This window comes from Crinia signifera, chromosome 3, assembly GCF_055691185.1.
Source record: "Crinia signifera chromosome 3, ASM5569118v1, whole genome shotgun sequence".
NCBI lineage: Eukaryota > Metazoa > Chordata > Amphibia > Anura > Myobatrachidae > Crinia > Crinia signifera.
Genome location: NC_139219.1, coordinates 313,050,469 through 313,064,917, shown reverse-complemented (window position 1 = coordinate 313,064,917; position 14,449 = coordinate 313,050,469). Strand labels below are relative to the sequence as shown.

Genomic DNA, 14,449 nt, shown 5'->3' with positions numbered 1-14,449 from the left:
TATTTAGGCACTGTTTACTGCGATAACAATTGTTGTATAATTACAAGATATTGGCAAAAAGTTAATGGCACGTTTTAGGATGATATGTGGATATATTATTTGATTTTATTGCTTAGTATAATAAATTACTATTATAGCATCACTAGGTATTAATTTAATGGGTTGTGTTAAGTATAGGAATAATGGGTTATAAGTATAATCACGATTAATTATATGATTGATAATTTTTTATTGTTTGATGATAGGTTCTCTTTGTTTTTTTTTTTTTTTGTTTTTTTTTTGTGGGCGAGAGCTGATAGGAAAGCTTGACTTAGTGCCATTTACAGCCTTAGCCTTTACAGCATATAGGTGTAGAGATTTCCTGTCTAGTTGGGGGAGTGACCGGCCATGGGGATGTAAGCGTTGTTTTATGTATATGTGATGTATTGTATTTAAGTGTTCTGTTTGTCTGTATTTTGCATAAGTAAATAAAAACTTAATTAAAAAAAAAAAAAGTGGCTGGATATATGACGGTCATTTTTATCACACTTTCTCTCATAGAAACTCTCTACAAATTTTGTTCATAGATATCTCTTAAAGAGATCAAGTTCCGGGATTCTTTTTCATGCATAGTGAATCTCGGATCCGTAATTTTCTATAATGAGAATTGTCAAACGACTGTATTCGAATATGCAAGATATGGATAGTTTAAATCACTTATAATTTCGCGGTGTGTAACAAAACAGTAAGAGGTGGTCCATAATTTTAATGAAGATCAAAATAAATGTTAAATATTAATAAATAGTCATAGCACACACGATATTTTGGGACGCAAGGGTGCCCCCAAATAGAGTTTTCTTTCTTTCTTTTGTTCTCTCTTGAACTAATAGTCATATTTGACCTATTCTAAAACTCGGGGTGCACCACTGACTGTCACATTAAACCCAAGGATATATCTGAAGGGCGTAGGTGACCCATTGTGAGATGGTACTCATGTAGTCAGTAGTCCCAAAATACAACAATTAGACCACAAATAATAAGCAAAATAACATAGTGCTCATCGAGACTGGTGCGTTCCCCATTCCACTTCCCTTTTCCCTTTTTGTAAAACTACTAGAAGTCCAATAAGCTATCCATTGCGCCACAGAGCCATGTCTATTTAGCTTAAACTATTATCTAATATACAGTACATTTGTTATATACATTGTAAGTAAATTTTTACCTTTGAAACAAAACATCGACTCTGGTGGGACTCGAACCCACAACCTTTGAATAACTGCAAACTACTAGAAGGCCAATGCGCTATCCATTGCGCCACAGAGCAATGTATTTTTCATGTAAACTATTGTCTAATATACAGTACATTTGTTATATACATTGTAAGTAGATTTTTACCTTTGAAACTAAACATCGACTCTGGTGGGACTCGAACCCACAACCTTTGAATAACTACAACCTTCTAGAAGTCCAATGCGCTATCCATTGCGAAACAGAGCCACTGATGTCTACCTAGTTTTCATTTTTTTATTGATTAATATTTGGTATCCTGATTGTGTGATGTGCAAGCAAATGTCGGGACATTTGCACTATGTGTGATAGAGTAAATGTTTATTGCAAATCAAGATAAAAACCTGATTTTTAAAAAAAATATTTACATAGATATTGGACTGTTTACCAATTAAGATATTCTTCTTACTTTCTACTATAATTATATGGTGGTAACAGGTGTCAGATAATTTCCGCATTTCTCCAAAATGCAACAGTCATGTCTAAGTCTACCTCCTGCTGATTTTAATTCTGGTCCTATTTCAGGTTTTTATCAAATATGTAAGTCCTTTGTGATACCCATTTGTGGAGTATAAGTAAAAATAAGTTTGTTTATCATTTTTAAATGAAAATACCATTCAATCTGTGCATAGCTAGTTGATTTGATTTGGCATCGAATTTGATTATATCAATTCTAAAATAAACATTTTGATTACCAGACAATGATTTAAAGAATCTAAAAATGTATATGAATCAGATTATCTTTCATTTAAAGGGATTTTCTAAGTTGATTACTTATCACGAGATTGTAAATATAGTTGATGCGTTTCTACTATAAATTTTATATGTACATTGTAAGTCCATTTTTACCTTTGAAACAAAGCATAGACTCTGGTGGGACTCAAACCCACAACCTTTGAATAACTACAAACTACTACAAGTCCAATGCACTATCCATTGCGCCACAGAGCTATGTATTTTTTGCGTAAACTATTGTCTAATATACAGTATATTTGTTATATACATTGTAAGTACATTTTTACCTTTGAAACAAAACATCGACTCTGGTGGGACTCGAACCCACAACCTTTGAATAACTGCAAACTACTAGAAGTCCAATGTGCTATACATTGCGCCACAGAGCCATGTATTTTTTGCGTAAACTATTGTCTAATATACAGTACATTTGTTATATACATTGTAAGTACATTTTTACCTTTGAAACAAAACATCGACTCTGGTGGGACTCGAACCCACAACCTTTGAATAACTGCAAACTACTAGAAGTCCAATGCGCTATCCATTGCGCCACAGAGCCATGTATTTTTCATGTAAACTATTGTCTAATATACAGTACATTTGTTATATACATTGTAAGTACATTTTTACCTTTGAAACAAAACATCGACTCGGGTGGGACTCGAACCCACAACCTTTGAATAACTAGAAGATACTAGAAGGTTAATAAGCTATCCATTGCGACACAGAGCCATGTCTATTTAGCTTAAACTATTGTCTAATATACAGTACATTTGTTATATACATTATAAGTACATTTTAACCTTTGAAACAAAACATCAACTCTGGTGGGACTCGAACCCACAACTTTTGAATAACTGCAAACTACTAGAAGTCCAATGCGCTATCCATTGCGCCACAGAGCAATGTCTATTTGGCTTAAACTATTATCTAATATACAGTACATTTGTTATATACATTGTAAGTACATTTTTACCTTTGAAACAAAATATCGACTCTGGTGGGACTCGAACCCACAACCTTTGAATAACTGCAAACTACTAGAAGTCCAATGCGCTATCCATTGCGCCACAGAGCCATGTATTTTTCACGTAAACTATTGTCTAATATACAGTACATTTGTTATATACATTGTAAGTACATTTTTACCTTTGAAACAAAACATCGACTCTGGTGGGACTCGAACCCACAACCTTTGAATAACTGCAAACTACTAGAAGTCCAATGCGCTATCCATTGCGCCACAAAACCATGTATTTTTCACGTAAACTATTGTCTAATATACAGTACATTTGTTATATACATTGTAAGTACATTTTTACCTTTGAAACAAAACATCGACTCTGGTGGGACTCGAACCCACAACCTTTGAATAACTACAACTTTCTAGAAGTCCAATGCGCAATCCATTGTGAAACAGAGCCACTGATGTCTACCTAGTTTTCATTTTTTTATTGATTAATATTTGGTATCCTGATTGTGTGATGTGCATCAAATGTCGGGACATTTGCACTATGTGTGATAGAGTAAATGTTTATTGCAAATCAAGATAAAAACCTGATTTAAAAAAAAAAATTTACATAGATATTGGACTGTTTACCAATTAAGATATTCTTCTGGTCCTATTTCAGGTTTTTATCAAATATGTAAGTCCTTTGTGATGCCCATTTGTGGAGTATAAGTAAAAATAAGTTTGGTTATCATTTTTAAATGAAAATACCATTCAATCTGTGCATAGCTAGTTGATTTGACTTGGCATCGAATTTGATTATATATTAATTCTAAAATAAACATTTTGATTACCAGAGAATGATTTAAAGAATCTAAAAATTTATTTGAATCTGATTATCTTTTATTTAAAGGGATTTTTAAGTAGATTACTTATCAAGAGATTGTGAATATAGTTGATGCGTTTCTACTATAAATTTGATATGTACATTGTAAGTCCATTTTTACCTTTGAAACAAAACATCGACTCAGGTGGGACTCGAACCCACAACCTTTGAATAACTTCAAACTACTAGAAGTCCAATGCACTATCCATTGCGCCACAGAGCCATGTCTATTTGGTTTAAACTATTATCTAATATACAGTACATTTGTTATATACATTGTAAGTACATTTTTACCTTTGAAACAAAACATCGACTCTGGTGTGATTCGAACCCACAACCTTTGAATAACTGCAAACTACTAGAAGTCCAATGCGCTATCCATTGCGCCACAGAACCATGTCTATTTAGCTTAAACTATTATCTAATATACAGTACATTTGTTATATACATTGTAAGTACATTTTTACCTTTGAAACAAAACATCGACTCTGGTGGGACTCGAACCCACAACCTTTGAATAACTGCAAACTACTAGAAGTCCAATGCGCTATCCATTGCGCCACAGAGCCAAGTATTTTTCAAGTAAACTATTGTCTAACATACAGTACATTTGTTATATACAATGTAAGTACATTGATTTCATATCAAGAGATTGTGAATATAGTTGATGCGTTTCTACTATAAATTTTATATGTACATTGTAAGTCCATTTTTACCTTTGAAACAAAACATAGACTCTGGTGGGACTCGAACCCACAACCTTTGAATAAATGCAAACTACTAGAAGTCCAATGCGCTATTCATTGCGCCACAGAGCCATGTATTTTTCACGTAAACTATTGTCTAATATACAGTACATTTGTTATATACATTGTAAGTTCATTTTTACATTTGAAACAAAACATCGACTCTGGTGGGACTCGAACACACAACCTTTGAATAACTGCAAACTACTAGAAGTCCAATGCGCTATCCATTGCGCCACAGAGCCATGTATTTTTCACGTAAACTATTGTCTAATATACGGTACATTTGTTATATACATTGTAAGTAGACTATTGTCTAATATACAGTTCATTTGTTATATACATTGTAAGTACATTTTTACATTTGAAACAAAACATCGACTCTGGTGGGACTCGAACCCACAACCTTTGAATAACTGCAAACTACTAGAAGTCCAATGCGCTATCCATTGCGCCACAGAGCCATGTATTTTTCACGTAAACTATTGTCTAATGTACAGTAAATTTGTTATATACATTGTAAGTAAATTTTTACCTTTGAAACAAAACATCGACTCTGGTGGGACTCGAACCCACAACCTTTGAATACCTACAACCTTCTAGGAGTCCAATGCGCTATCCATTGCGCCACAGAGCCAATGATGTCTACCTAGTTTTCCATTTTTTATTGATTAATATTTGGTATTCTGATTGTGTGATGTGCAAGCAAATGTCGGGACATTTGCACTATGTGTGATAGAGTAAATGTTTATTGCAAATCAAGATAAAAACCTGATTTTTAAAAAAATATTTACATAGATATTGGACTGTTTACCAATTAAGATATTCTTCTTACTTTCTACTATAATTATATGGTGGCAACAGGTGTCAGATAATTTCCGCATTTCTCCAAAATGCAACAGTCATGTCTAAGTCTACCTCCTGCTGATTTCAATTATGGTCCTATTTCAGGTTTTTATCAAATATGTAAGTCCTTTGTTTATCATTTTTAAATGAAAATACCATTCAATTTGTGCATAGCTAGTTGATTTGACTTGGCATCGAATTTGATTATATATTAATTCTAAAATAAACATTTTGATTACCAGACAATGATTTAAAGAATCTAAAAATGTATTTGAATCTGATTATCTTTCATTTAAAGGGATTTTTTAAGTTGATTACTTATCAAGAGATTGTGAATATAGTTGATGCGTTTCTACTATAAATTTTATATGTACATTGTAAGTCCATTTTTACCTTTGAAACAAAACATAGACTCTGGTGGGACTCGAACCCACAACCTTTTAATAACTGCAAACTACTAGAAGTCCAATGCGCTATCCATTGCACCACAGAGCCATGTATTTTTCACTTTAACTATTGTCTAATATACAGTACATTTGTTATATACATTGTAAGTACATTTTTACCTTTGAAACAAAACATCGACTCTGGTGGGACTCGAACCCACAACCTTTGAATAACTGCAAACTACTAGAAGTCCAATGCGCTATCCATTGCGCCACAGAGCCATGTACTTTTCACGTAAACTATTGTCTAATATACAGTACATTTGTTATATACATTGTAAGTAGATTTTTACCTTTGAAACTAAACATCGACTCTGGTGGGACTCGCACCCACAACCTTTGAATAACTACAACCTTCTAGAAGTCCAATGCGCTATCCATTGCGAAACTGCCACTGATGTCTACCTAGTTTTCATTTTTTTATTGATTAATATTTGGTATCCTGATTGTGTGATGTGCAAGCAAATGTCGGGACATTTGCACTATGTGTGATAGAGTAAATGTTTATTGCAAATCAAGATAAAAACCTGATTTTTAAAAAAATATTTACATAAATATTGGACTGTTTACCAATTAAGATATTCTTCTTACTTTCTACTATATTTATATGGTGGTAACAGGTGTCAGATAATTTCCGCATTTCTCCAAAATGCAACAGTCATGTCTAAGTCTACCTCCTGCTGATTTCAATTCTGGTCCTATTTCAGGTTTTTATCAAATATGTAAGTCCTTTGTGATACCCATTTGTGGAGTATAAGTAAAAATAAGTTTGTTTATCATTTTTAAATGAAAATACCATTCAATTTGTGGATAGCTAGTTGATTTGACTTGGCATCGAATTTGATTATATATTAATTCTAAAATAAACATTTTGATTACCAGACAATGATTTAAAGAATCTAAAAATGTATTTGAATCTGATTATCTTTCATTTAAAGGGATTTTTTAAGTTGATTACTTATCAAGAGATTGTGAATATAGTTGATGCGTTTCTACTATAAATTTTATATGTACATTGTAAGTCCATTTTTACCTTTGAAACAAAACATAGACTCTGGTGGGACCCGAAGCCACAACCTTTGAATAACTACAAACTACTAGAAGTCCAATGCGCTATCCATTGTGCCACAGAACCATGTCTATTTAGCTTAAACTATTATCTAATATACAGTACATTTGTTATATACATTGTAAGTACATTTTTACCTTTGAAACAAAACATCGACTCTGGTGGGACTCGAACCCACAACCTTTGAATAACTGCAAACTACTAGAAGTCCAATGCGCTATCCATTGCGCCACAGAGCCATGTACTTTTCATGTAAACTATTGTCTAATATACAGTACATTTGTTATATACATTGTAAGTAGATTTTTACCTTTGAAACTAAACATCGACTCTGGTGGGACTCGCACCCACAACCTTTGAATAACTACAACCTTCTAGAAGTCCAATGCGCTATCCATTGCGAAACTGCCACTGATGTCTACCTAGTTTTCATTTTTTTATTGATTAATATTTGGTATCCTGATTGTGTGATGTGCAAGCAAATGTCGGGACATTTGCACTATGTGTGATAGAGTAAATGTTTATTGCAAATCAAGATAAAAACCTGATTTTTAAAAAAATATTTACATAAATATTGGACTGTTTACCAATTAAGATATTCTTCTTACTTTCTACTATATTTATATGGTGGTAACAGGTGTCAGATAATTTCCGCATTTCTCCAAAATGCAACAGTCATGTCTAAGTCTACCTCCTGCTGATTTCAATTCTGGTCCTATTTCAGGTTTTTATCAAATATGTAAGTCCTTTGTGATACCCATTTGTGGAGTATAAGTAAAAATAAGTTTGTTTATCATTTTTAAATGAAAATACCATTCAATTTGTGGATAGCTAGTTGATTTGACTTGGCATCGAATTTGATTATATATTAATTCTAAAATAAACATTTTGATTACCAGACAATGATTTAAAGAATCTAAAAATGTATTTGAATCTGATTATCTTTCATTTAAAGGGATTTTTTAAGTTGATTACTTATCAAGAGATTGTGAATATAGTTGATGCGTTTCTACTATAAATTTTATATGTACATTGTAAGTCCATTTTTACCTTTGAAACAAAACATAGACTCTGGTGGGACCCGAAGCCACAACCTTTGAATAACTACAAACTACTAGAAGTCCAATGCGCTATCCATTGTGCCACAGAACCATGTCTATTTAGCTTAAACTATTATCTAATATACAGTACATTTGTTATATACATTGTAAGTACATTTTTACCTTTGAAACAAAACATCGACTCTTGTGGGACTCGAACCCACAACCTTTGAATAACTGCAAACTACTAGAAGTCTAATGCGCTATCCATTGCGCCACAGAGCCAAGTATTTTTCACGTAAACTATTGTCTAATATACAGTACATTTGTTATATACATCGTAAGTACATTTTTACCTTTGAAACAAAACATCGACTCTGGTGGGACTCGAACCCACAACCTTTGAATAACTGCAAACTACTAGAAGTCCAATGCGCTATCCATTGCGCCACAGAGCCATGTACTTTTCCCGTAAACTATTGTCTAATATACAGTACATTTGTTATATACATTGTAAGTAGATTTTTACCTTTGAAACTAAACATCGACTCTGGTGGGACTCGCACCCACAACCTTTGAATAACTACAACCTTCTAGAAGTCCAATGCGCTATCCATTGCGAAACTGCCACTGATGTCTACCTAGTTTTCATTTTTTTATTGATTAATATTTGGTATCCTGATTGTGTGATGTGCAAGCAAATGTCGGGACATTTGCACTATGTGTGATAGAGTAAATGTTTATTGCAAATCAAGATAAAAACCTGATTTTTAAAAAAATATTTACATAAATATTGGACTGTTTACCAATTAAGATATTCTTCTTACTTTCTACTATATTTATATGGTGGTAACAGGTGTCAGATAATTTCCGCATTTCTCCAAAATGCAACAGTCATGTCTAAGTCTACCTCCTGCTGATTTCAATTCTGGTCCTATTTCAGGTTTTTATCAAATATGTAAGTCCTTTGTGATACCCATTTGTGGAGTATAAGTAAAAATAAGTTTGTTTATCATTTTTAAATGAAAATACCATTCAATTTGTGGATAGCTAGTTGATTTGACTTGGCATCGAATTTGATTATATATTAATTCTAAAATAAACATTTTGATTACCAGACAATGATTTAAAGAATCTAAAAATGTATTTGAATCTGATTATCTTTCATTTAAAGGGATTTTTTAAGTTGATTACTTATCAAGAGATTGTGAATATAGTTGATGCGTTTCTACTATAAATTTTATATGTACATTGTAAGTCCATTTTTACCTTTGAAACAAAACATAGACTCTGGTGGGACCCGAAGCCACAACCTTTGAATAACTACAAACTACTAGAAGTCCAATGCGCTATCCATTGTGCCACAGAACCATGTCTATTTAGCTTAAACTATTATCTAATATACAGTACATTTGTTATATACATTGTAAGTACATTTTTACCTTTGAAACAAAACATCGACTATTGTGGGACTCGAACCCACAACCTTTGAATAACTGCAAACTACTAGAAGTCTAATGCGCTATCCATTGCGCCACAGAGCCAAGTATTTTTCACGTAAACTATTGTCTAATATACAGTACATTTGTTATATACATTGTAAGTACATTTTTACCTTTGAAACAAAACATCGACTCTGGTGGGACTCGAACCCACAACCTTTGAATAACTGCAAACTACTAGAAGTCCAATGCGCTATCCATTGCGCCACAGAGCCATGTACTTTTCCCGTAAACTATTGTCTAATATACAGTACATTTGTTATATACATTGTAAGTAGATTTTTACCTTTGAAACTAAACATCGACTCTGGTGGGACTCGCACCCACAACCTTTGAATAACTACAACCTTCTAGAAGTCCAATGCGCTATCCATTGCGAAACTGCCACTGATGTCTACCTAGTTTTCATTTTTTTATTGATTAATATTTGGTATCCTGATTGTGTGATGTGCAAGCAAATGTCGGGACATTTGCACTATGTGTGATAGAGTAAATGTTTATTGCAAATCAAGATAAAAACCTGATTTTTAAAAAAATATTTACATAAATATTGGACTGTTTACCAATTAAGATATTCTTCTTACTTTCTACTATATTTATATGGTGGTAACAGGTGTCAGATAATTTCCGCATTTCTCCAAAATGCAACAGTCATGTCTAAGTCTACCTCCTGCTGATTTCAATTCTGGTCCTATTTCAGGTTTTTATCAAATATGTAAGTCCTTTGTGATACCCATTTGTGGAGTATAAGTAAAAATAAGTTTGTTTATCATTTTTAAATGAAAATACCATTCAATTTGTGGATAGCTAGTTGATTTGACTTGGCATCGAATTTGATTATATATTAATTCTAAAATAAACATTTTGATTACCAGACAATGATTTAAAGAATCTAAAAATGTATTTGAATCTGATTATCTTTCATTTAAAGGGATTTTTTAAGTTGATTACTTATCAAGAGATTGTGAATATAGTTGATGCGTTTCTACTATAAATTTTATATGTACATTGTAAGTCCATTTTTACCTTTGAAACAAAACATAGACTCTGGTGGGACCCGAAGCCACAACCTTTGAATAACTACAAACTACTAGAAGTCCAATGCGCTATCCATTGTGCCACAGAACCATGTCTATTTAGCTTAAACTATTATCTAATATACAGTACATTTGTTATATACATTGTAAGTACATTTTTACCTTTGAAACAAAACATCGACTCTTGTGGGACTCGAACCCACAACCTTTGAATAACTGCAAACTACTAGAAGTCTAATGCGCTATCCATTGCGCCACAGAGCCAAGTATTTTTCACGTAAACTATTGTCTAATATACAGTACATTTGTTATATACATTGTAAGTACATTTTTACCTTTGAAACAAAACATCGACGCTGGTGGGACTCGAACCCACATCATTTGAATAACTACAAACTACTAGAAGTCCAATGCACTATCAATTGCGCCACAGAGCCATGTCTATTTGGCTTAAACTATTATCTAATATACAGTACATTTGTTATATACATTGTAAGTACATTTTTACCTTTGAAACAAAACATCGACTCTGGTGTGACTCGAACCCACAACCTTTGAATAACTGCAAACTACTAGAAGTCCAATGCGCTATCCATTGCGCCACAGAGCCATGTATTTTTCACGTAAACTATTATCTAATATACAGTACATTTGTTATATACATTGTAAGTACATTTTTACATTTGAAACAAAACATCGACTCTGGTGGGACTCGAACCCACAACCTTTGAATAACTGCAAACTACTAGAAGTCCAATGCGCTATCCATTGCGCCACAGAGCCATGTATTTTTTACGTAAACTATTGTCTAATATACAGTACATTTGTTATATACATTGTAAGTACATTTTTACCTTTGAAACAAAACATCGACTCTGGTGGGACTCGAAGCCACAATCTTTGAATAACTACAACCTTCTAAAAGTCCAATGCGCTATCCATTGCGCCACAGAGCCACTGATGTCTACCTAGTTTTCAATTTTTTATTGATTAATATTTGGTATCCTGATTGTGTGATGTGCAAGCAAATGTCGGGACATTTGCACTATGTGTGATAGAGTAAATGTTTATTGCAAATCAAGATAAAAACCTGATTTTTAAAAAAATATTTACATAGATATTGGACTGTTTACCAATTAAGATATTCTTCTTACTTTCTACTATAATTATATGGTGGTAACAGGTGTCAGATAATTGCCGCATTTCTCCAAAATGCAACAGTCTTTGATGCACTCCACTTTTATTTGTTTTTGAGTTGTTTGTCAGTTTGTCAAAAAACAATTTTTTTTTATAGATAAATAATAAAAGTTATGTTTTAAATAGTGTAACCATTACACAAATCTACATAGTTACATACATCTTATACACTATATTGAGTAAGTGCTACTTGTGCGTGGGTTCTCCACCCCAGTTCCCTTTCCCCAATCTTATATACCTTGCCTGTGTACAGGGAAGAATTTATTTTTGTTTACCTTGCCTGTGTGTAGGGAGGAATTTATTTTTATTCTAAATGATTATTGTCACATTCACACTTCCTTTTAAAAACCCGTTTAACCCATAGTAAAGATGGGGGGGATTTAAAAAAAAAACTGCGTGGGGTCCCCCCCACTGCCATAACCAGCACCAGGCTGAAGAGCCGGGGCTGGTATTAAAAAATCAGGAAACCCAGGCTCCAGGGCCAGGGCTGGTTCCCAAAATATGGGGGACAAAATTAGTGGTCCCCTGTATTTTAAGAACCAGCCCCAGGCCCAACCAGCCAGCAGGGTAATGCCACAGCCGAGGGAGACTTTTTATACAAGTCCCCCCGGCCAAAGCATTCAGCCCTGTGACCGGTCAGCCTGGCCAGGGGTCCTGGGGGAGTGGGGACCCCCCCAATAAAGGGGACCCCCCCTACAGGACTTACCTGACCAGGCTGAAGCCTGGTGCTGTCCCCGGTGACCCTGGAGTGGTGGTCACCGGGATCATTCTGTGTAAAAAATGTGTAAAGACAAAACTTCAAGTCAAACCATGGTAATTTCCACACCCACCCTAAATAATGTGTTCTCAATGTGCATTTGTTAACATGTTCAATTTTGACTAAAACCTTTTAGTGAATGGTGAGTGCAACCAACCTTCAATAACCATACATTGATTTATTCCTTAGAATACCTTTCCTGTCAAATACCTCTATAATTTTTTTTTTTTTTTAATACCATATACCTTATGGGATAACATATCTGAACACAAATTTCTCAATAAATTTCTTTGCTGTAAAGGATGCTGTACATGGGACAGCTGGGATGTTCCTTGTAATCAAGATAACATATCAGATACCATTTAAATATAATGACAATTTTAAATGCATGTAAATTTCTCAAAAAATATTTTTAACCTTAGGAATGGACCAGTGGTAGGAGAAATGTTTGATGGTTCTATAGGAATAATTTTCCTGAGTTCATTCTTCTGCAGATGCGTTTGGGCCTCTGCATAAGATGAAATCAACATACATGCCCTCTCTCTCCTTACATGGGTCATCCCATGGGTAGCTTCCGCATATGCCAGGAGGAGGGGTTTGGGGAGCTACTGGTCTGCCCCCACCATCTTTACATAGGCCATTAGCCTTTTGACTGTATCCATTCATCATCCATTGGCACATTCCTTTTAAATACACAACTCTTGATGTTTTATGAGATTCTGCTGGTCAATTGTAAAAACATTAAATTGTATAGTGGTGTGATTCACAACAGTGGCCATCTTATTTTTGTTACCAAGTGCAACAAGATCACTTTATAACACGTGAGCTTGACACTTAACAACTACTGCCTTTGCAGGGAGTTGCACAGCCTCAATGAGCTCCTTTACTTGCTGTGATATTAGCGTATTATATCATAGCAAAATCACGATGGAAAATGAGGATCTCTAAATCCAATACTACCGCATATCCCGTATATGGCCATCCTGAGTCTCCTTGTTGGTGACAACTACAATCTTTGTAGATGGTAGTGGCGTGTCAGAGATATCAGGTCTAATTGGAGAAATTTTGCTTTAAATATTCCTCACAATCATGTTCTAAATCCTGCATCTCATCCATCCTCTGGGACTCCCGGGTCCCACCAGGTAGCAGAGTAGCAGGATTTAGCGTACCACACCTGACAATAGTCAGGTCATGTGGCGCTGGGAGCAAAAGTTCCCAACGAGAGAACCATGCACTGGAAATGTGTCTTGTCCGTGAAGAGTTCAGTAAGAAAGCAACCGCATGAGGAACACATAATGTCAGTGGGTGTTGTAGCACAATGTCCTCTACTTTCTGCACTAAGGCCGCGGCAGCCGCCACGGCTCTTAAGCATGTCGGTAATGCAGCTGCCACTTGGTCAAGTGCGCAGCTGTAATACCCAATCGGTCTATGTGAACCCCCATGTATATGTGTTCAAACTCCCAAGGCCTCTGCTTGTTGTTCATTACAGTAAAGACAGGTATATAATAAATCTAATATATCCAGTGCTGTGGTTTCTGTCAGTGCCTGTATCAGAGCCTCAAATGAAGCAATTATGTCAGTATATTGTACTTTGCCAGCTCTGTGTCAGTTAGATTCAGTAGTAGTAATAGAAAAAGTGTCAGTAAGAGAATCCTGTAAAGAATTTAAACACATCATTAGATCATAAACATATTGAATCAGCATTGTGGTAGCAATCATGCAACTCATTGTGGGACATAGTGGGGCTGTCCATAAAACCTTGGCTTAATTGAGTCCACGTATATTGGACTGTGCTGTAAATAAATGTAGTAAGTACTGACTATCTGCTATTTGATAGTAAGAGATATGCAGATCATAAACCAATGACTAGATGACTGTAATACTTCCATAACTGTAAAATTAATTGATTTACACTAAAAAAATAATAAGAATAATCGCATTGGGTAGATAACCTGCAATAACAGAGTGTT

At 34.4% G+C, this 14,449-nt stretch overlaps 17 non-coding genes across 17 annotated transcripts; all 17 read right to left on the bottom strand.

Moving 5' to 3' along the window:
• Positions 1–2,477: 2,477 nt before the first annotated feature.
• TRNAR-UCU (transfer RNA arginine (anticodon UCU)) lies at positions 2,478–2,563 on the bottom strand. The gene is given in 2 exon segments: positions 2,478–2,513; positions 2,527–2,563. It is a non-coding gene; the product is annotated as a tRNA-Arg (tRNA).
• Positions 2,564–2,996: 433 nt separating this feature from the next.
• On the bottom strand, positions 2,997–3,082 carry TRNAR-UCU (transfer RNA arginine (anticodon UCU)). Its single transcript is given in 2 exon segments — positions 2,997–3,032; positions 3,046–3,082. It is a non-coding gene; the product is annotated as a tRNA-Arg (tRNA).
• An 87-nt stretch (positions 3,083–3,169) lies between these two features.
• TRNAR-UCU (transfer RNA arginine (anticodon UCU)) lies at positions 3,170–3,255 on the bottom strand. The gene is given in 2 exon segments: positions 3,170–3,205; positions 3,219–3,255. It is a non-coding gene; the product is annotated as a tRNA-Arg (tRNA).
• Positions 3,256–3,976: 721 nt separating this feature from the next.
• Positions 3,977–4,062, bottom strand: TRNAR-UCU (transfer RNA arginine (anticodon UCU)). Its single transcript is given in 2 exon segments — positions 3,977–4,012; positions 4,026–4,062. It is a non-coding gene; the product is annotated as a tRNA-Arg (tRNA).
• Positions 4,063–4,149: 87 nt separating this feature from the next.
• TRNAR-UCU (transfer RNA arginine (anticodon UCU)) lies at positions 4,150–4,235 on the bottom strand. The gene is given in 2 exon segments: positions 4,150–4,185; positions 4,199–4,235. It is a non-coding gene; the product is annotated as a tRNA-Arg (tRNA).
• An 87-nt stretch (positions 4,236–4,322) lies between these two features.
• On the bottom strand, positions 4,323–4,408 carry TRNAR-UCU (transfer RNA arginine (anticodon UCU)). The gene is given in 2 exon segments: positions 4,323–4,358; positions 4,372–4,408. It is a non-coding gene; the product is annotated as a tRNA-Arg (tRNA).
• Positions 4,409–4,571: 163 nt separating this feature from the next.
• Positions 4,572–4,657, bottom strand: TRNAR-UCU (transfer RNA arginine (anticodon UCU)). The gene is given in 2 exon segments: positions 4,572–4,607; positions 4,621–4,657. It is a non-coding gene; the product is annotated as a tRNA-Arg (tRNA).
• An 87-nt stretch (positions 4,658–4,744) lies between these two features.
• Positions 4,745–4,830, bottom strand: TRNAR-UCU (transfer RNA arginine (anticodon UCU)). Its single transcript is given in 2 exon segments — positions 4,745–4,780; positions 4,794–4,830. It is a non-coding gene; the product is annotated as a tRNA-Arg (tRNA).
• Positions 4,831–4,963: 133 nt separating this feature from the next.
• On the bottom strand, positions 4,964–5,049 carry TRNAR-UCU (transfer RNA arginine (anticodon UCU)). Its single transcript is given in 2 exon segments — positions 4,964–4,999; positions 5,013–5,049. It is a non-coding gene; the product is annotated as a tRNA-Arg (tRNA).
• An 87-nt stretch (positions 5,050–5,136) lies between these two features.
• TRNAR-CCU (transfer RNA arginine (anticodon CCU)) lies at positions 5,137–5,222 on the bottom strand. The gene is given in 2 exon segments: positions 5,137–5,172; positions 5,186–5,222. It is a non-coding gene; the product is annotated as a tRNA-Arg (tRNA).
• A 618-nt stretch (positions 5,223–5,840) lies between these two features.
• On the bottom strand, positions 5,841–5,926 carry TRNAR-UCU (transfer RNA arginine (anticodon UCU)). Its single transcript is given in 2 exon segments — positions 5,841–5,876; positions 5,890–5,926. It is a non-coding gene; the product is annotated as a tRNA-Arg (tRNA).
• Positions 5,927–6,013: 87 nt separating this feature from the next.
• TRNAR-UCU (transfer RNA arginine (anticodon UCU)) lies at positions 6,014–6,099 on the bottom strand. Its single transcript is given in 2 exon segments — positions 6,014–6,049; positions 6,063–6,099. It is a non-coding gene; the product is annotated as a tRNA-Arg (tRNA).
• Positions 6,100–7,099: 1,000 nt separating this feature from the next.
• Positions 7,100–7,185, bottom strand: TRNAR-UCU (transfer RNA arginine (anticodon UCU)). Its single transcript is given in 2 exon segments — positions 7,100–7,135; positions 7,149–7,185. It is a non-coding gene; the product is annotated as a tRNA-Arg (tRNA).
• Positions 7,186–8,358: 1,173 nt separating this feature from the next.
• On the bottom strand, positions 8,359–8,444 carry TRNAR-UCU (transfer RNA arginine (anticodon UCU)). Its single transcript is given in 2 exon segments — positions 8,359–8,394; positions 8,408–8,444. It is a non-coding gene; the product is annotated as a tRNA-Arg (tRNA).
• Positions 8,445–9,617: 1,173 nt separating this feature from the next.
• On the bottom strand, positions 9,618–9,703 carry TRNAR-UCU (transfer RNA arginine (anticodon UCU)). The gene is given in 2 exon segments: positions 9,618–9,653; positions 9,667–9,703. It is a non-coding gene; the product is annotated as a tRNA-Arg (tRNA).
• Positions 9,704–11,049: 1,346 nt separating this feature from the next.
• TRNAR-UCU (transfer RNA arginine (anticodon UCU)) lies at positions 11,050–11,135 on the bottom strand. Its single transcript is given in 2 exon segments — positions 11,050–11,085; positions 11,099–11,135. It is a non-coding gene; the product is annotated as a tRNA-Arg (tRNA).
• An 87-nt stretch (positions 11,136–11,222) lies between these two features.
• Positions 11,223–11,308, bottom strand: TRNAR-UCU (transfer RNA arginine (anticodon UCU)). Its single transcript is given in 2 exon segments — positions 11,223–11,258; positions 11,272–11,308. It is a non-coding gene; the product is annotated as a tRNA-Arg (tRNA).
• Between the last annotated feature and the right edge of the window lie 3,141 nt (positions 11,309–14,449).